This window comes from Numida meleagris, chromosome 13, assembly GCF_002078875.1.
Source record: "Numida meleagris isolate 19003 breed g44 Domestic line chromosome 13, NumMel1.0, whole genome shotgun sequence".
In the NCBI taxonomy this organism is placed as follows: Eukaryota; Metazoa; Chordata; class Aves; order Galliformes; family Numididae; genus Numida; species Numida meleagris.
The window spans coordinates 10,082,204-10,102,759 of NC_034421.1; the positions used below are offsets into that span (position 1 = coordinate 10,082,204).

Consider the following 20,556-nt stretch of genomic DNA (forward strand, 5'->3'; position numbering starts at 1 on the left):
AATACACAATGCCTTAAGAGGAAGAAAAAATAACGTATTCTTGTTAACTGCCACTCAGTGCTTTTGTTTTTTAAACTGTCTTGTGGCCAAGTTCAAATGCAATTTGTCCTGCACAGTCATTGCCCAAAGTGGACAACATAATTAATCATCTATCCTTATGTACTTGTGACTTAAAATGACTTTTAGCTAAATACTCTTACCTTAGCTCTCCCCTTGATTAATCCTGAACCATGTAAGCATGAATTTTATTACTGGCTCTCTCCTTCTGTCAGCTGGAAAGTCACGCTGGAATATAATGAAAAAAAAATCATAGTATGTTCATTTCCCCACTGCTCTAAAAAATGCCATTTATTTCCCTTTTGAAATACATTTTAAAATCAATTTTTGGATAACTGAGATGACCGGTGTGTTATTTCCTTCTGAACAGTTTTCTAAAATTAAACATAAAACATTTGCCCTGCTTAAATACTGAATGTAAGTGATGTAGAATTTGATTTCCCTATAATAAAAACTTAAATCAACTTTCAGTTTCTTTATAGCTGCCTAGGCAAGAAAAATCTTCTCCAAAAGCCCCAGTAACCTTAGGATGGTCATTTAAGAGGACACTGTCTCCCAGGCTATTTATACTTTTATCTGTATCTGATAGAAATCTGTGGGTAGGACACAATCCAGCTTCCATTTCTCTGCTTTATAAAAAAACACCAAACAACTACATTTAGCTGACTCTTTCTCTCCAAGAAATGCATTATATAAACCCTAAAGAAACTAAGCCTTTGAGCAGTATAGGCATCAGTGTGTTCATTTATGTCATTCCAGGTTTACAAATGAGAGGGACAGCAAAATCTTCTCTTTTAAATACAAAGGCGTGGTGGCAAATTTCCAGGGATTTCAGGAGATCAAGCGGCCCTTTTCAATTCCAGAGCTTTTCAGATTTCTGTAATGTTGTCTTGGCTGATTCAGCATCCTCATTAGTAATTGCTTGCATTAAACAATTACGAAAACATTGGAAGATATCAAGACAAATGCCTGTCAAAATAAAAATTTCAAAATTAAAAATAAAATGAAATAAAAAGCCAGCTGTCACTGCACATCCCCAAGCTCCCATGTTATTTTGCTGATTCATTTATCAGGTTATACATTAAACAAACATCTTTTTGAAAGGCCTTCCTAGTGCAAAACAAATTGACTTGACACATAAATTGTTCCCATTTTGCAGCTTTTCTAAGAGATTAAATCTTGTTGCCAAAATAGTGAGCATTAAAAAAGACAAAAGAAAAGGAAACAACAACAAAAATAACTGAGTGGGGGAGTGAGGAGACAGACTTGCTGCTTTCCAACACCCACGGGTCTGCCCAGGAACTGGGATCTTCAAGCAGACTCACATTTCAAGCTGGAAAAACATTTTTTCTAAGAGAGTAGATCCACTGCAGCGACCAACACATTGATTTATGAGCAGCTTACACAAACCTAGTGCCTTTTTTTTTTTTTTGCAATAAATAGTAACAAAACGATGGTCAAGAGCTCCTTTGAAAATCATTCCCGTGACTCTTCCACAAGAAATGAAGCTGTAACATGAATTTCTGGCCATCTGACCGCTGTTTCACTGTACTAGAAGATCAGACCCAGTGCCACAACGGAAGTGAAAGCCCCCAGCAGCGGTCTGCATTTTCTGTTCTGCTGTAACACCATCTACACGACTGCTTGTGCTAAGGAAGTCATTAGAATAACGCAGCTCATCTCCCTGCTGATCTGAGTATACTGCTACGTTACATTAAGCTCTCTGTGTTTGCACTAGCAGGGTCTTAGCACATTCATAGCACTGTTATACTTTAAATACTATGGCCGTGATTTGGCTAACCATCTTCTAGTATGAAAACAACTTCATTTGGAATAACGAATGCATTTCTGCTTTCTATTTATTTTGAATAAAAGAGTTTATAATTCTTTAAAATCTTCAGCTGTAAGTATTTACCACTTATCTTTATACTTCAATTAATTTAATTTGCCAGAATGACACTCCCACTATTCCTGGACTACTATTTGGTTCTCGTAACTTGGTAAGATGCCACACTGCATACTGTATATCTCCTATCCCCGTTATTCCAAAGACTTTCATGCATACTCTGCTTCTTTCCAAGCACTACTTTTCACTAGATGCAGATACAATCCGTATCTTTTCAAATCAATTCATGCCCTGCTCCGGTAGATAAACATATTAATCTATATATGTGATCCACATTAATAAGAGTCCTTTTATGCCTCCTTATTGGTTATTAACCAATTATATATTATTGACGCTTTTTCATTCTGCAAAAATTTAAATGACAAACAAGAGTAGTTGTGACAGCCAACTTAACCATCTAGCACCATCTTGAGGTTAAACTGATCTTGACATTCTAAAATAAATGGACATTGCTTGATCATGACCTCATCAGAGTTATAGAGTATTGCAGACTGTTTTTTAATGGAAAAAAAATTAAATTAATCAGTTATAAGACAAACATCCTGGAGACTTTTCTCTGCTTTCTTGCATTAACTTTAAGACAGTTCTGTAGGTAATTAAGTTAAAACTTGTATTCCAAAGGAAATCTGGGAGACTACACATTTTTATTTTGAAACCCTGCTGCACAGTGTACTCAGGAGTGAGTTAAGGGAAGTTCTAAGGTTAAGAATGCATAGACAAATTTTCCCATAAATATCTTCTGTTTCCCTTGGGATTCATTCTGAGTTTACTTCTGTGCAAAAACAAATGTTTACCAAGCATGCCTTATTTTAGAGGACATTGGGCCATCCAGATACAGCCATCTAGTAAAATCAATTTCTTTCTAAATGAAAATATCTGGGTATGACAGGGTAGGATATCTCAAAGTTTTGAAGCATAATGAAAATGTCAAATAAAGCTACTGAGTTGCACGCTTTTTCTCTGCTCACCTTATGTTCCAAGCTGATCATGACACTGGAACCGATCTAAAATGATGAGTGTGGCACAATTACAGCTTGGAATGGAAGGGGAGCAAGGCTGGCATTTCTTCAAGGAAGCCAGGCAACAGTGCTGAGTTTCTCTGGATAGATACAGGTGTAACAAACTTTCCAATTTTATGAAAATATGCATGTGTAACCCATTCCCATTTATACTAATTGAGGGGCTGAGATATATACTGGTTTTATGCACATTTTAAACTGATTTAATCATGAGCTCTGTGCTACTGAGCTGTGCTACTTGAAACTGATGGGCCTGTCATGACAATTTGGGTAAATACAGCCCCAGTTTAATTAGCATCTTATATGGCAGTATTCACTCCAACAGTCTTTGCTGCGTCCACGATGTTGTGTTGGTTATCATGTTTAGAGACTCAGCATCTAAAAACTGTATTACTTTCAACAGTCAATATTTTCATTAAGCTGAACATTCAGGAAAGCTACAGAATCTAACCTAGCTTCCCCCTAATAAGGACACTGGAACATCTAGGACTCAGAAGAACGTGAAAAAAATGTATGATTTCCATAATGCTTGGTATCGGTACTTGGTACACTTTCTTAGTTCTGCCTCAAAACTTGCCAGCAATCGCAGAGTGAGGAAAAAGTAATTGATTTAAAATTCACTTGCCCTTCTTGAAGTGTCCACGTGATGTTCAGTTCTGTAGACAGGTGACATCTCACTGTACACAGAAGGACCTAATCACATGTGAACGGATCTAAGCACTCACAACACACCAAACTCCAAAATGTAATTGTTGTACTCTTAGTTTTTACTTCATGGCTCCATGAAAGTACCTGTCATCTGCAGGGACACACACTTAAGACTGGAAGGCTGATATTGCCAAAACACTCCAACTTCCAACAGTATGGTGTACATGTTTCACATCAGTTTAATGTGAATTTTATCTAGACTTTTTCCATAGTAAAGATAATTGCTTTTTGTAAATGAATTACAGCCATTGTCAGCAACAGGGAATTGATTTAAAGTCAACATTGATGGTAACAGCTGTATACCAGAAAGACAAATGCTAAGCAAATGCATAACAAATATATACAATAAGCAATAACTGACGTGGGTACCCAGAAGATGGCCCCTTCTAGGGAATTTAAACCCTGGAAGCAAGACACCTGCTTTCCCTAGACAGTAGATAAGTAAGGCAAGGTAAGCAGAAAGCCTATCTCCTGCCCACTGCCAGAGGTTCTGAAGTCCCAGTAGGATGAGTGACAGTGCTGAGAAAACTAAGCAGGGTACCACTGCCTCTTAGATCATAGCAAGATTCGCAATCCATGGGACAAAAAGGAAGACTTTCAAAGAAAACATGACTTTTACCTGATCTTCAGAAAATAACTGAGAAAGTGTCCCAGACACTACTCTTTCGACTGGGAAAACCAGTGCAGAGTTAGCCATGATCCCAAGACAGTGCTCCCTCCCTTCTCCCAGTACAGTAAAACAGTTCTCTCGGATTAGAAGGGTAACAGATATGAGGCAAGATTAATTGAATGGCACCAAACATTCCCCTGTTGATAGGTTTGTCAAAATCTACAGCAGCACTTCAGACTTTCAAGTGACAGTATTAAGGGAAATTCCATACATGAAAGCTTCTTTGCAAAGCAGCTATTCAAAACATCATGTAAATAAAAAGCAAAGGTATAAATACAGTGACATATTCTGTCTGTAATTGCCTTTCATGTTAATTCACACCAAACTTAGAGGGCATAAAGCAGGAATGTGGCAATATTTCAGATAGCAGCAGGTCTAAAACCTCAGACTGAAACGTGGATCTGGATCTCCACTCAGTCCCTCCTGCAATTTACGGCTTGGAAGATAACGCCGTCTAAAATGAGATCTATTTCTGGTTCTGCTCCGATCTCCTTTTTACTCCTACACACCGCCTGGCTCCCTCCCTCCCTCCCTCTTCTATCACATCAATAAAGGCTGTGTATCTTTCAAAGCAGCAGCAGTGATTGTGTATGACACTGGAGAACAAACAGGACCTGGCCTCCTGAATCACACAGATACTTTGACTAGTTTGTCACGAACCCCCAGATATTCAGACTGGAGGAATCCTCCTCTTTTTCTAAAGTCTGTCTGCGTCATAGAATCATAGAATCGTTTGCATTGGAAGGGACCTTTAAAGGTCATCTTGTCCAGCCCCTGCAATGAACAGGGACACCCACAGCTTGATGAGGTTGCTCACAGCCTGGTCCAGCCTGACCTTGAGTGTCTCCAGGGATGGGGCATCCACCACCTCTTTGGGCAACCTGTGCCAGTGGCTCACCACCCTGACTGTAAAACACTTTTCTTATATCCAATATGAATCTCCCCTCTTTTAGTCTGAAACTATTTCCCCTTGTCCTGTCACAACCGACTCTGCTAAAGAGTTTGTCCCTTCTTTCTTATAGCCCCACTTAAGATACTGACAGACCACTCTCAGTTCTCCCTGGATACTTCTCCATGCTGAACAGCCTCAGCTCTCAGCCTCAGTGTATCCTTATCCCATCAACGCCGTAGCTTATGCCTGAAGAAGCTAAGGAGAGCACAGGCATGTATACTTAGAGGCTAGTCCAAATCACAGTGTTACTGGGATTTACTTGACATTTGTTACCTATTGACATTTCTTGGTGATATCCATGCCAGTCTAATTCTTTCCTAATTGCTCAAATTAGACTTTGAAGATTGAAATTAGTTTTCCTGTTCCAATTACTCTTGTTTCTTCATTGCACTTGACATCCAAAACACCAGCCTGGCTGAGTGCTTTAATTCTAAACAACTCCTAATCAGTGCTCTATTCTGTTATGCAAACAGCCATTCTCAAAACAACAAAAAGTTACATGAGACAATAGAAGCTTGCAGCTCCCCGGCCAGTAGGGTAAAATGCTATTTAGCCTATGTTGAGATAATTGATTTGATGCATATTATGTTTGCTAAAAGGCAAATGCACCCTTTTACATTGCAGTTTGTCTCTGAATAGGTTACCTCATTTCACTGAAAGCTTTAGACCGCCTATGTTTAGCAAAACAAAAAAAAAAACCGAGTAGGTCAGCTCAAGTGCAAGAAGCAAAAGGGCACCATTCAAAGGCAGCTACGAGAATACGTTCCCACTGCAACGTGCAGCCAGCTTCAAGGAGCTGTGGAGCAGTAACTGAACTCTAACTGAGCTAATTTCTTGCTTGAGCTGATGGCGACTGGTGGCACTGAGTACACATCATGGCAGAACAGTCTGCAGAAAGCCAAGGGTATATTCCAGTGCAGAGGTACTAGATCTGTGAAATATTATTCCAGGATGTTTTTCCCTTCATTAGTTTTTGATAGTCGGTGCCTGGCACCGCTGGAGCTCAGATGCTAGGTGAGTCTGCTACAAGAGAGTATAGCAAGGTTGGTGTCTTGATACCTAGTTTCTTGATCAGCTCAGGATTATATTGATCTTCTTCTTCTTTGTTGGTTCTGTTTTTTTTTTTGGGGGGGAGAGTAATTGTGTTTCTTTTTTATTTAATGATATATTCCCACAACCAGGAGACAGGGGAACATGTTTTTATTCGCTGTAACTACCACAGCAAATCTCACCTTTTCTAGAAATACCAGCAAGGTTTATAGCATGTTTCCTGCATATCGTATATGGTTCAGTTCCCTGAAAGTTACAGTCCATCAGCCTAATTTAAATATTTGGTTTTTACACAAGGATATCTGAGTAAAGTGCAACATGCATGTGATACACAGAAAGTCAGATTAGATTATCTAAGTGCTTTTCCCAGGTCTTGAACCTGTTAATTACTCACACAGATCAGAGTTCTAATGACTGCATCTTCTCTACAATGAGATCCACTCTGACAAATGTCACTTTCCCAAACTGCTCCTTCAACTAGCACATATGAGAACACCATTCAACTGGAAAGTTACCAAACCGAAGGATCTGCATGCACCACTCCACCAGTTACAAATGTACAGCCACATCTGCAGAAGATTGCTTCCAATTAATGCATATTAATAACAATGTCACATTTAGCCATACTGATTCAAGATAGCATCCCTATTCAGATGTTGCATATTTAGTTGTTAAAGCTAGGCATGTATTTACGTGGTTTTTTTTTTATTTTGGAACCATGTCCAAAACACTGCTGCAGAAATGAACAAGCTGGGTCTGATCTGGACCCCACCAAGAGTCATGACTTCCAGCAGACAGCAACTGCTGTCTGTCAACATCATTGGAAATATCAGATGAAAGTCCAATATTTTATGTGGATCTCTATAAATCAACACTGTATGTGGAATAACAGTCAAGAAGCCCACAGTTTGGTTTATGCCATCAGCAACAAATGTCCTGCCCTAGCACCATTTCGGGATTGCAGTCCAGAGCAATTGGGAGCAACAACAGACCCTTGAGAGGAGTATATCTGCAAGGACTCTTCTCCTACACATGGCTGTGTTCAGTCCTGCCTAGCTGGTACCTAATTGGATATTTGCAGCTAATGAGTATTTTTCTTGCTGACATTACACTTTTCCACCTCTTGCTAAAACTATAACCTTCATAATCTTCAGCTGAAGCCTCTCAGGTGAAGAGCATGCAAGCTGAGGATCAGCTGAGTGTTCCCCTGACGGATGCTCTCATTAGCATTGCGCCAAGAACAGCAAGCTAATCACATAGCCATTAATATCACTGAAAGCCCCCTGCCAATTTATTTCATGGAAAGAGACGTATCTTGTGTGCTAACAAAATGCCTCAGCTGAAAATATCAGGCTCTTCCGAGAGACGACATAAAAGGGTGCTTCTCAACTGCCAATTGTTTTCAAAGCTCAACTTGAAACGAGTGACAGAGCAGTAGGTATTGTACAACAGGCTTCATGGTTACCATGAAAACCAAAAGTTTCAGGAATCTTAGATATCATTAAGATCCTCACTGGCACACTGAATCTCAGAAGTTGCAGGGTACAAAACAGGAACCCCAGTGGGACCATCTACCCAGCAATGTCAGTGTAGCAGTGTAGGAGGCTGGTATTCGGAGCAGAGTTCATGGTAAATCTAGGAGTCTAATAAGCCATAAAAATGTGTATCATCTGTCCTTCATGGGTAAGACTAATATCATCTGATGATCACTCCTAAAATGGGTTATGAATTCTGGAATTTAAAAAAGGTTGTGAAAAGCAAGAAAACAACAAAATTCTTCAGAGCAAGCACATCAAATTAATGTCTGATAATCCCTCGCTGGTGCAGCCACAAGATTTTATTTTTAAGTTCCATTTTAAAAACGTCTACTGCAAAGAATAAAAGTAGGCAGGATGTGATAATATCAAGCAGCCCACTAACTGCAAAAAAAAATCTCTGTCCAGATTTGGAAAGAAAAAAAAATGTTATTTTCAGACCAGGATGCCTTTTTAAACGACAACATGAAGAGAAAAAAAATAGGGACTACACTAGGAGTTCAGCACTGTTCAGTGCTGAACTGAACAGTTCCTCAAAACCACCTCAGATATCCTGAAATCCATCTCCATTCTTTAATGGCCTGTGCAGTGCGACACTAGATGATCCCATATGTAAACCATGGCATCTGGCTTTGATATGGAGAGAAATGAGAAATACACGCTTCTAAGCTTTAGATGTTTCTACAGCATTGGAAGATAGATAGCACCATTTCTTGGCTACAAAGGGATATAATTTTCAGGGGATATGAATTCTTATTTTCTCTATAAGTAAACAATATTTATTGTCTGTACTGGTTTTCCTTTGGCAAGGCATCAGGAGAGAGCTCTCAAAGCTTAAATTTCATAATTCTAAGGGCACTGTAAATAAATTTTTAAACAACAGTCTATGGAGTCTGAGGATAGCTGACCAAGCTGGTACCTGGTTTAACCTGAATAGTTTGATTTCTGCAAGAACTGTTACCTTAAAAGGATCAGAACATATCTAACAGTCCTTCCTGCCTGTGAAATCCTAACAATATACTGCAGGTTTTAGGCTGTGTACTTCACTGTAGTTTGCTATTGAAAATCTGCCATATCTTCTGCCTGACATTTATTAGATGTAAGCTACTGTTTCTCATCCTCATCAAGTACAAAAGGTATTATGGTAAAACTTTCAATATGATAAAGATATTGCATTACAGAACAACCACAGAGATAGATTCTATGTCCATTTCATGAGCAGAAATTAGAGATTTTCAAAACATATTACTTGCATTTGCAAAAACTATCAAAAATCAAATTACTATTTTTCAGTGAATCAGAGAAAGATATGAAAGTAAACTTGAATGGTCATGGTCAGTATGATAACAGATATATCATGCAAAAGGGTATAAGTGTCTTTTTTTTTTTCAGACCATAAAGACAGAGACTGAAGAGGATGCCTGTGTTCTTAATATCAATTTATAGTTTCTACAGATAGAAAAATTTTGTATTAACATTCAGGGTTACAATACGAAAGGTGTACTTTAAAAGACTGGTGTTATTCGGGAGGACAATTTCCTATATGAAAAGGTTTGCATCGATGTTTTAGGAAATCTATATTAAACGTTACCTTGAGAGATAAAGATTAATTCCCCCTTCAGCTTAAAAATTGTGATAGCTGAGTTAAAACCAATCATCCTGCTGCATTTTTATGTCCAAGCAATATAAAGTCAGAAACACTGTGCTTTTAAAGAACCAATTTGATAAAGCTAAAAACAATTACAAAGAAGATTGATTGCTGGAAAGAATTTAACAGAAAAGCATGAGTAAGAACAGGTTATAGTGTTATTATTTATCCAAGTGCTACAAAGCAGTAATCAAGGAAACCTACTAATTTTAGAACAGTCATTGTAGAGATGAAAGAATCCATGCAGTAATATGAATAGAACACTTAACAAATTACAAAAATGTAGTAGAACATATAAATTAAGGGGTAGAAAAAGGAGAGAGGGACAGTTAAGCACAGTTAAGAATAATAGGAGCTTTTAGAAACATATGGAGCAACAAAAACAATGCTAAGACTTTTACTTAAATATTTTGAATGTAAATCACTTCTGAAAGAACTCAGTGTTTGTTCAAATTTGTCTTTATTTATTTAAGGGACCAAACTCAGTGTTTTAGTTAATAGAAGTGCTACATTTAGAGAGCGGGTGAATACTCAACACTTCTGAAAATAAGGCCATCAGTTCTGGGGATCAAGGACAGCTTGTGCAGTACTCTAAAATAATTATGTGCCTAGAAAAGTAAGATTCTTGTCTTCATCCTTACTCTCCTATGTGCCTTTAAAATGTGCCCCACACAGACCAAGTTCAGCTGCTTGCTTTTAAAACTCATAACCAGTTGTGGTGGTTTAACAACGATGGGCAGCCAAGCACCACACAGCCGCTCTCTCACTCCCCCTCCTCAGAAGAAGGGAGAAAATACAATGAAAAAACAGCTTGTGGGTGAAGATAAGGACAGGGAAATCAGTCACCAATTACCGTCACAGGCAAAACAGACTCTGCAATAAGGGAGATTAATGTAATGTATTGTCTATTGCTTATACACTAGAGCAGTGTGAACTAAAAGCAAACAAAAAAACACCTTTCTCACCATCTACTCTTCTCCACCTCCTTCATCCAAGCAGCACAGAACATGGAATGGGGGTTGCAGTCAGTCCATAGCACTTTGTCTCTGCTGCTCCTTCGTGGTCACTCTCTGCCGCTACTCCAGCATGGGATCCCTCCCACGGGATGCCATCCTTCCCTTACTGATCCTGCGTGGGCTTCCTATAGGCTGCAGCTCTTTGAGAACTGCTCCAGTATGGATCCATACCGTGGGGCCCATCCTTCAGGAGGAGACTGTTCCGGCACAGGGCCCCGCAGGAGGCAGCTCATATCAGTACAGGCCCTCCTGCTCCTCCACAGGCGGCAGCTCCAGCCCCAGGCCTACTCCTGTGGGGACTCCGGGGGCCGCAGCCATCCTCAGGCCGCATCCTCTGCTGCACCACAGGCTCCTCCATGGCTGCTCAAAGAGATCTTCTCCACGTGGCACTTCACGACTTGCTCCATCATGATGCAGACCTCTCCTTGGTCTGCAGAGAACTTCTGCTTCATGCCTGGAGCATCTCCTGCCCTCCTTCTGCACTCACCTTGGGGGCAGCAGGGCTGCTTCTCTCCCACTTCTCACTCCTCTCTCCCAGCTGCTGTTGTGCAGCAGTTTTTCCCATTCTTCAGTCTGCTCTCCCAGAGCACACCCGGTGTTGCTCACAGCTCAGCTCTGGCAGCAGTAGGTCCCTTTTGGAGCAGCTAGATCTGGCTCTGGTTTGATGTGGGGCAGTGCTGGGCTCTGCTCGCAGAGGCCACCCCTGCAGCCCTCCGTCACCAAGAGCTTGCCACATAAACTCAATACATCATGATCTCAAGACTTTGAGGAAACTATGCAAAAGAACAATTTTGTTGCCATTTTAGTATTATTTTGTTAATGATGGATTATTACTATTATTGATTCTTCATTTGTCTCTCTTCTGTGATATCACCCACTGCTATGAGAACAGGCTTTATCAGTCTAACTGATGTAACTTGCTTTGGAGCACGAGAGAATTTATCTCTGGAATTAGAGGCTGTCAAGGACTGTGAGAGAGGAATTGTGAAAATAAAAGCAATCGCTAAAAAGTATGTATTTACCAAGAAACGTAACTGAGCAATCTCCTCAGTGGTATTATTGTTTTCTCTTAGGTAAATTGTTTTATGACAGGCAGTGATTTTTTTTTTTTTCAATCCTGTAAGCAAACAGCAACTACAAACAAAATTGCCCCCAGGGAAAAGAAATCTGAGAATAACAAATTCAAATGAGATGGGAGATATGACAGCAATTCTCAGTGCAGGTTAGGCAATTATGAGATGAGGAACATAAAAAGTTTCAGAAAAGGCATTTCCCTTTTTCTTATTTCCTGCTTTAGCTGGTTAGTGTTCAAGCCTTTGCGTTACTGAACTCAATTTAATTACTACCATAAATTTTGAGGCGCAGAACTCTCCATGGGAGATATTTGCTCCCTCTGCAAGGCACTCTGGAGACTTATAAGAGCAAGTACTGTTATCAGTGTTTTTCTCTAGTTACCCAATGAGGGAACGGGACAATACAGAAACAGTGACATGGCATCAACACCTTCTCAATTTATAATTGTCTGTTGTCTATTAACTTTAGTATTCAAACAACAAGCCACAATGTTCTTCCTCATTAAGTTCAGGAGGTGGAAAAAGTGTTCATATCTGGCAAAATATTTGTTTGCAATTAAATTCTTCAGGAGATAGGAGCATAGCACAGAGCCATGGTGCTTCAACTATAAGATTGTATGACTGAACTGCATGGTTTTCAAAGTGTCTTCCCTGTGGGAAAGAAGATGTTATATCACAGCCACCTCATTTGTTCTGTTTTCCCGTAGCTTTTACACTAACTCAAGCCTAATCTCAGCTCTGGACTGCGTATACAAATTATTATTCATTTCCTTCATTTCCTTTGTGTAAAGAGCTGTGAACAATTCAGTAAAAATTACTTTTAATTGTCCTGTACTTTATCCAAAGCGCAAAGGAAAAGGTCAGAGTTTTGTGAACACATTTTCCTTCTATTATTTTGGAAATGCTCCCATTTCAGTCATTTAAGAGAGAACATAAATTCCCCTCAGATGAACAAAATCAGGTGTGGGAAAGGTTTAAAAAGCAAACAACCACATTACCATTCAGCTATTCATGGCATTGTCAGCAAGGGAGAAATATCAGACTTGCCAGGCCAGGAAATGCTGCACAGTTGCAATTTTGGCAGCTCTCACTCTCCAGCTAAGCCTTTAAAAGCAAACTGAACAGAAGGTAAAAATACAGCAAAGCATGTGCAATTTATTGAAATGACATAACTGGCAAACTCTCCTTCAGAACAACATGACAAAATATTCCAAACCTGATACAAACAGGACTTTCGGCCAAAATGAGCAGGGCCTGAAGAGATGGTGCAAAAGCAAAGGAGAGCTACAGCTAACTATTAGCTCCTTTAAGTAGGCCTAAAACACTGTTAAAAAGCCAACTCAGGACAAATCTTTGCATTCCTCCAACAAATGAACCTCCTGCATTTCCTATCATTCTCAAAACGCACAAGGGGCTTTGGCTGCATTAACCATGAATAGTGAAGAGTGGTGATTTCTGTCTGTGTAGAACAGTAAGTGGAGTTTGGTTTTGCTGCTCCACTACTCGGTGACTCTTCTGATCTCTCCCTCAGACCAGAAGGAGTTGGTTCTTTGGAAGATGTAACGCTTCTTAAAGAAGACCATATTGTTACTGTACTTAATGCTAAGGTGAACTCCTTTTCATGTTTTAAGCTTTTTCCTAAAGGACAAAGCAGAGGACTCTTTTATTTTAATAACTAACAGATTAACTCCGGTGTTGAAAAGCAGTGTTTCCTGGGAGAAGCAATACATCTTAATAAACTACCTGGTACCACTGGAAAAAAGGAAATGGGCTGTCATGAGCACAAAAGAGATACAATGAAAAGATGGGAAAAATTGTCCAGTTTTCAAACATATGAGCAACTTCTTCCGACATGCTTTATTTCTTTTGTAACCTTAAATCTTCACAAATGGAACAATACTTTCCTGCATATTTATATTCAATGTTTTAAACATTAGGATATAGGATATGCTTTTTTCTAACTTAGTCAGCTAAGTGTCGCTAAGATGTTTTTGAAAACATGGTGAGGTCAAAATCATTTACTTCAATCTATTTAAATGTATGTATATATGTATATACATATTTGCACCAACATCGCACTAAGTTTTTAAGATAACTTAAACATATTAGATGTTTAAACCTTATTAGTTCCAACTTGCTCAGGCACTTTCTAACATCCCACAAGACGTTCACATCTATCATGAGATGAATAAATAATTTTTGACAGGCTATTCCTTAACTGAATTTGAAATTTTCCACAGGAGTAATTTTAGTCTCTGTAGACAAAAATAGTTTTTTAAAAAAAGCTTGAAAAACTAGGTTGCTAGAGTTGCCAGTCAGTATCACAATCTATGACAGGCTTTATTCTCCCCCTTGAATCCTTCCATCTCTTGCATTGTCCACCACAAGTTGGAGGGTGGAGGCAAGAGATAGCTGCTGCTCTTATTTTTTAACAAGAAATAAATAATGAAAATAATACAATATAATTTTATTTTAATTCTCTGGAACACTGACAGCCTGATGTTCCTTATCTTGAACTATCATCTGTTGTAACAAAAAAAGTTTGCTGCAATAATATCCACAAAAAATATTCTGTTCTGAAAAGAATGATAAAAAGTGGTGAAGCCTTACATACATCTAGAGATCTATGATCAAAAGCGATTCAAAAAGTCACACTCAGGTATGTCTCCATATTTATCTCTCTGTACTCAATAACGCTGTTTACTACAGGTTGGACACAACCTTCTCAAAGGAAGGAATCTGGTTCAGGATGCATACAAATTTGCCCAGAGTTGTTCTGTAAAATTTCAAAATCACTTATGAATTACATAAAACAAGAATTAGATTACAGAGGCATAAATTTATCTCTCTGGGCTTCACCATACAGTTTAAGGTTGCATATGGACAGTCTTGAGCGTATGAGCCTCATAGGAATTAATGATAAGTGCCGAAAGTCAATCAGATGCCTTCCATTTAATACTGTGTTATGTAAAGATTTTAATTAAATGTAAGAAGCAGTTGAAAAATTAAGTTTACTAGTATGTGATCATTAGTAAAATCCAGGAAAATCTGTACCCCTGTACCCTACTCAGCAAAAACTCATCACCACAAAAATTTTCCTTCTCTGTTAGCAAGACTAACATACTAGCCTAACAAATGTGTAGTGTCATGTAGGTCCTTCCAAAATATGCTCTACACTGCAGTGTACATATACTCATCCAACAATCTTGTGCCTCAATTTCAAAGCATTGTTGACCATGTTTATTACAGAATTGCTGAAGGTCTAATTGTTATGTGGGATATATTACAGTAGACATTGTGCAATGTGTTATACATCAGAAACGCTGGGGAGATTTACAACCAATGCATGGTCAAAGCAATGGATTAACACTAAAGGAAAACTATAATGGACTCATGAATTTGGAAGTTAATTCTGTGTAATCCATACTTTCTATATTTTGTAAATATTCTTCTTGAATTTAAATAGGGACTGCCTACCGTTTACGTAAGTCATATCTACTGCTACCAGATGTTCAACTGAAGAACACGCCTATTTTTCTTCCAAAATAAAAACCCAAAACATTTCAATGTGATACTGATCCTCTTCCCCAGTGTATTCTCATGACATTAACCTATTAAAACAGTTTTGGACTCTGTTTGCTCTGAGCAGTCTCTGCTGGTCAGTTTGTGAAATCCTGTTCCCCCTGGCAAGCTTACCATTTTTCCTTGCAGAACAATTTCTTCCAGCACCTACTACAACTGAGAAGAATTCTTATGCTTAATTAAGAGCTTCATGATCCCTAATGCTTTCAACTCCTACATTTAAAAAGCCTTTCTGAGACAGATATAAAAAAACAGGATTGGTATTATGCTTATCTCAGATATATAACAATGCTTCTGTTAATTCACTAATTTGCATTATGATTATCGCAATAAAGATTAGCCAAAGCTCAAGTTTGGATTCAGAATGAATAATACCAAAAAAGCTCTAAAGACTTTAACATATCATACTGGATTTTGCAAGAGATCAGCCTCTGACATAATTCTTCCACCACTTTGAGTTAAATTGTCATAAGAGTAACTCTCCTTAAAATATTCCAGCTAGGTCTGAAATAAAGCTCACAAATAGATCCTTAGACCATCTAACTTCCGAAATCATGTGAAACTGAACACAAACCAGTCAAAACTAACCTAAACATATGTAATCAAAGCCAGTTTGCAAATGATATACTGTTTTAAGTAGTACTTTTTTGGCTTTAAACCATGCCATCTGATTAAAAAGCTGGAAAAGTTATTAACAAGATCTCTATGTATGCTAAATTGATATTTGCTCTGCAGTTTTCAGTTCATTTATCTGTGACGCTCACATCTAGCTTTATATCTAAATTATAGAAAAAGAAAGTGTATGTTCCATAGATATTGTAAACTAGTAACATAAAGATGAAATATATGGACGTAGTCTTTTCCTTGATGTTTCACCTTACGCCTCGTAGCTGAAGGAAGGAAAGCTGCAGGTCTCTTCCTGCCTTGCTGAGCTATGATACAGTAAGGGCAGGAATTGCAGTTCATGTGTCCTTAATGTTTCCTTGAACTCTTAAAATGAGTGTTTCTCTAAATATTCCTGAACTGGTATACCAATTCTACTTCAGGAAAGGGAAGGAAAACTTCAGCCAGAAATTTTACCTGTTATCCTACGACAAGCTTGTAAAATCCTACTGATTTTGTTCATGTTATTAATAGCAAAGCTTGATTTTTTTGGTCTCAAGACATAGAATAATTCAAAACCAAGAAGGAAAACTACCTTTTTTTGTTTTTTTTTTTCTCTCTCTCAACACAACTCCGTTTTACTGGAGCCTTAGGCATACTTCTGCACGAAACAATGAAAAAATTGTAGAATATCAGAACAATTCATCAGTGATTTCAAGTACATTTGAAAGTTTCCTTTTGTTCAGGAAACGCTCTAGGTAGGACTTTTCTAATCCAGAAAGCAGCATTATATCATGTCACATCCGCTTTTCTCCATTCTTTCTCTCCATCTCCCAGACCATTCATCTGCAAGGTAATAGATTATTTGAGGGCACTGGATCCATCACAGATTGCTGCCATCCCACAGTCCAGGAAAAAAATATATGTCACGATAATTTTACTCAGATGCTATTGCTGTACTGATAAAAAGCAGTGAAGCAGAAGCTTTGCAGCCTTTTCCCATACATTCTCCACATGAAAGAACATAGGCTTGACCTATTATCAGTTAGAATAACTGAAAAGGCAATGACAAATCAATGCACTGACGTAATTATAACAAGAATTTCTTTCCTGACAGGGAAAGGAGAGGGTATTCTAGAAGAGTACTAAAATATTGTTTTAACAGAAGGGGTTCTTTATGTTGGAAACTCAGATGATGAACACAAGAATAACATCCACTGTAAAAAGTTATAAAGTAGAAAAAATTAAAAGGCAAGAGGCCTTGACTTTCCCCATATGTACGTAATTTTCCATACCGCTACTTTTTATGACTCTAAGATCAACATATGTAGTTTGGCTACAAGTCAAGACTGGTAAACAGGCTTGTTTGATATCATTAGTTCAACAGTGAAAGATAAATCCATTGGGAGAACATTTTATACGAACGTATTCATAAATTTTTATACAAATACAACAGATGTTAGCTTTGCCTTTTGATCTTCTAATTGTTGTATTGCTTTGTCATTACTAATGCTTAAAAACACCATATATAATTTTTAAAAACTTGTACTGATAGTAAAAGACATAAACCAGCATAAGAGCATAGAATCTTGAAGGCAAATAATTAAAAAAAGAGTAAGACTTCATCATACTGTTTAGCATGACTTCACCCCAGTCAACTGAAAACACTAATCTTTTTAAATGCTTGGCCTATACTCACATAAAAAACAAGAGTCCTTGCGCATATTCACATACTGTTGTCAAGAAGAGAAAAAACACACAGGGATAGAAGTAGGCTGTAAAACAATGAAGTAGTTTAACATGTGTCAGATGAAGTACAATTAAGTAGCATAAAAACATTCTCTGGGCTCAATACACTGTAAAGATTCTAATTTGGACAGAATGCATCTCCTGTCAAGTCATCAGTGGATGGCAACATCCACTATGAAGGGCAGGTAGGGGCACAATGGTAAACTCAGTGATGCTGAATGGAAGTAAGGTGTTGTCTAATAGATTAATTAGACTCCCACTGGAAAGCCCTTTAACTACCGTAAAGATGGATCCTTACTTCTTCCATTCTTTAGTTTTATGCTGCACTAGATATGTCACTATCCTAACTGGATTGACCAAATGATCATCCAGTATCAGCTGAACATAATCATAGGATTCCCAGTATATAAAAATGCAGGAGACCTTAACAACTGTTTAAAAAAAAAAAAAAAAAAGTACTATAAACAGTCAATTAATTGAAAAACAAAGCAATTTGAACATAATTCACTGAAATCAATCTTAAGATGAAAAAAAAATAAAAAACAAAGAAAATTTGCTAAGAACTAAGAACCAATATGTAAAATAGCTTAATTCTATACTGACCATATTATTAGTGTAAGATATCACATTTTTGCAAGGGGTGAAGATGAATCATTCTCTCTCTTGCATGTATTTAGATTAACTCGTAAACCTGTAATATACTGTTAAGGACACAGTTATGCTAGAGTATTCCTTTGATTTGGTCCACTGGCCAAGCATAAACAGGGTGTAAATCTTGTCAAAACACAGAGAATTACAGAGCAGCTGAAGCTGGCAAGTTCCCCTGGAGATCGAGTCCCCTCCTGCCCAAGCAAGATCAACGAAAGCAGGTTGCCCAGGGCCACATCAAGACTGGCATGCTCACTGACATGAATACAAGTCCAATAGAAGTCTTTTCTATTTCAGACCATTTGACCTTCAAATGAGTAGTCCAGAATAATACATCTTGTACAATATGAATTAAAGGGAAAATCTATGAGTGATGCAACTTTTCCATCTCCACCACTCAGAGGAACTTCAGAACTAGCATGTCAGAGTTTACGTATAAATTTGGGTTTCCTTTGTTTTTGTCACTGGAAATTGCTGGGGGTAGCAAACAGGACTTTTGGAATTCAAAAAACACAGTTAAAAAATGAAAGAGAAGTTTCTCTAAGCATTTAAAGGACACTAATGAACAATTTCAGATTGTTGCTGTGACATTTCTTCATGCACCACGTTCTAGACAGGGCCTTGACAGGTGCAAATGCAAGTTCCCTGACTGCAGCATAGCCAGGACTTGACACACATTCACAAAATAAAGCAGCCAAATAATAACACAATTGGCATTTCAAGATGAAAAAAACCTATGCAGGGTTTCAGATGGCAGATATTAACTGCGAAGTTTATAAATCAACAATTAACAAACATACATACTGCAGAATCCTTGAATTTCACCTCTTTTTTTCTCATGAAACTCCTTTGAATAAATCTGGGGGGGCAGCTGGGGCTACTACCACTGACTTCGAAAACGTGAAACATTTGCTAAACTGATACAGCGCAAGAAGCGATTCAGGAGTACTAATCCTGGTAGCAACTTCAACTCAATCAGAATGTTGTTAGTCAAAAGCAATAGAACGTAGTCCAGATCCCACCTCTACTCTCTAGAGTCCCTGTTCAGCAAGATCACCAAGAGACTTGCATGTGTATTTATGGAATACAGTGAGACAAGTTCTGCTGCCCTTTTTCCAGATCTAGGGTCAGCTATTGATCATACATGATTTGCACCAGTTTAGCTGATGGCAGCTGAACTTCAGGCTATCTTTACCTAACTCTTGAGTAGACTGACAAATTCAGCAAAAACAGACAGCTAATAGCTTTGATAGGAAGTGATATATCCCAGGTGGACCTAGAAACCACATAGGTACATCTGCCCAATTCTGTTGCAAGGACCTGTCTTAGACTTACACATTTAGCATTAATGAAGGAATTGTACCATTTCCTGTACTCCACATGTAGATGTCCCATCCTCCCTTATTCCTTCCATCCTCAAAAACTCACACATCTCATTTATTATACAAACAGAGAAGGACAGAAAAGTCATTTGGTGTTATAATCACATAAATGTGTCACTAGCTCTGAAGAAGAATGCCTGACTGAAGGCCAAGAGTGCCTCTGCTTCCAGCGATGATGAGGTGCTTTGCTTTTAACAACTACTTTAAACTCTTTTGAAATGACTGAGACGATTGCAGTTCTGGCAAGCACTCCACAACTGCTTGCCATCAAGAGCTTGACACCAGCACAATGGCCTTCATCCTTCCATGATCTTTGTGATTATTCACGTACAGATGAGATGTTGCTTGGTTAATTACAGAACAGACTGAGCCAAGAGAAGGAAGAAAGGCTCTCTGGCATGGCTTAATATAGAAGATATGGCAAATGTGGCACACGCAGGGATTTGGTGGTCCTCTCTCCTCCCACCACCTATTTATGGCCCAGGCACTGCGATGAGAGCTTTTACCAAGGCAACAATCCTTATGTGTGTACACACTGCTGTCACAAATGGGAAGGGCATCCTGTGCTATTACAGTATGAGAAATAATGTCATGCACTTATATTAATGTCATTTAAAAGTTGCATGTTTTCTAAAGTGGATCCTGAAATAACAACCCATTTGAATCTCATTCTGAAAACACATCCACACACATCCAGCCAAAACCACCAGCACTGAATTCAGGCAGCATTACAGAAGTATACCTAAGGTATACCTGACTGCCCTCAGCAATGGTCTTTCCCGCATCTGCCAACACCCACACACACCAGTCCATACAGAGAGGAGGGTTCTGCTGAGGGGCCTCTGAAGAGGCTTGGGGCTGCTGCAGGTGACTGTGTGCTCCTGTGATGTAAGGCCTTTCAGCCACTGGGACGTGCATTTGCCCTCAAGTATGCAGTCCTGTTCTCTGTCACAAGTGG

At 38.5% G+C, this 20,556-nt stretch overlaps 1 long non-coding RNA gene across 7 annotated transcripts in view; it reads right to left on the bottom strand.

Annotated features, from left to right (window-relative positions):
• Positions 1-20,556, bottom strand: part of LOC110405904 — a 160,117-nt gene that overhangs the window by 118,689 nt on the left and 20,872 nt on the right. For 5 of the 7 annotated variants that reach the window (XR_002443172.1, XR_002443170.1, XR_002443175.1 and 2 more), the window contains exons 1-2: positions 10,511-11,607; positions 201-285 (exon numbers count right to left, since the gene is read on the bottom strand). This is a non-coding gene — a long non-coding RNA (uncharacterized LOC110405904). Of the gene's footprint in view, positions 1-200; positions 4,687-10,510; positions 11,608-20,556 lie in introns of those variants that run through there. The other 2 variants (XR_002443173.1, XR_002443174.1) reach the window with 2 other exon arrangements.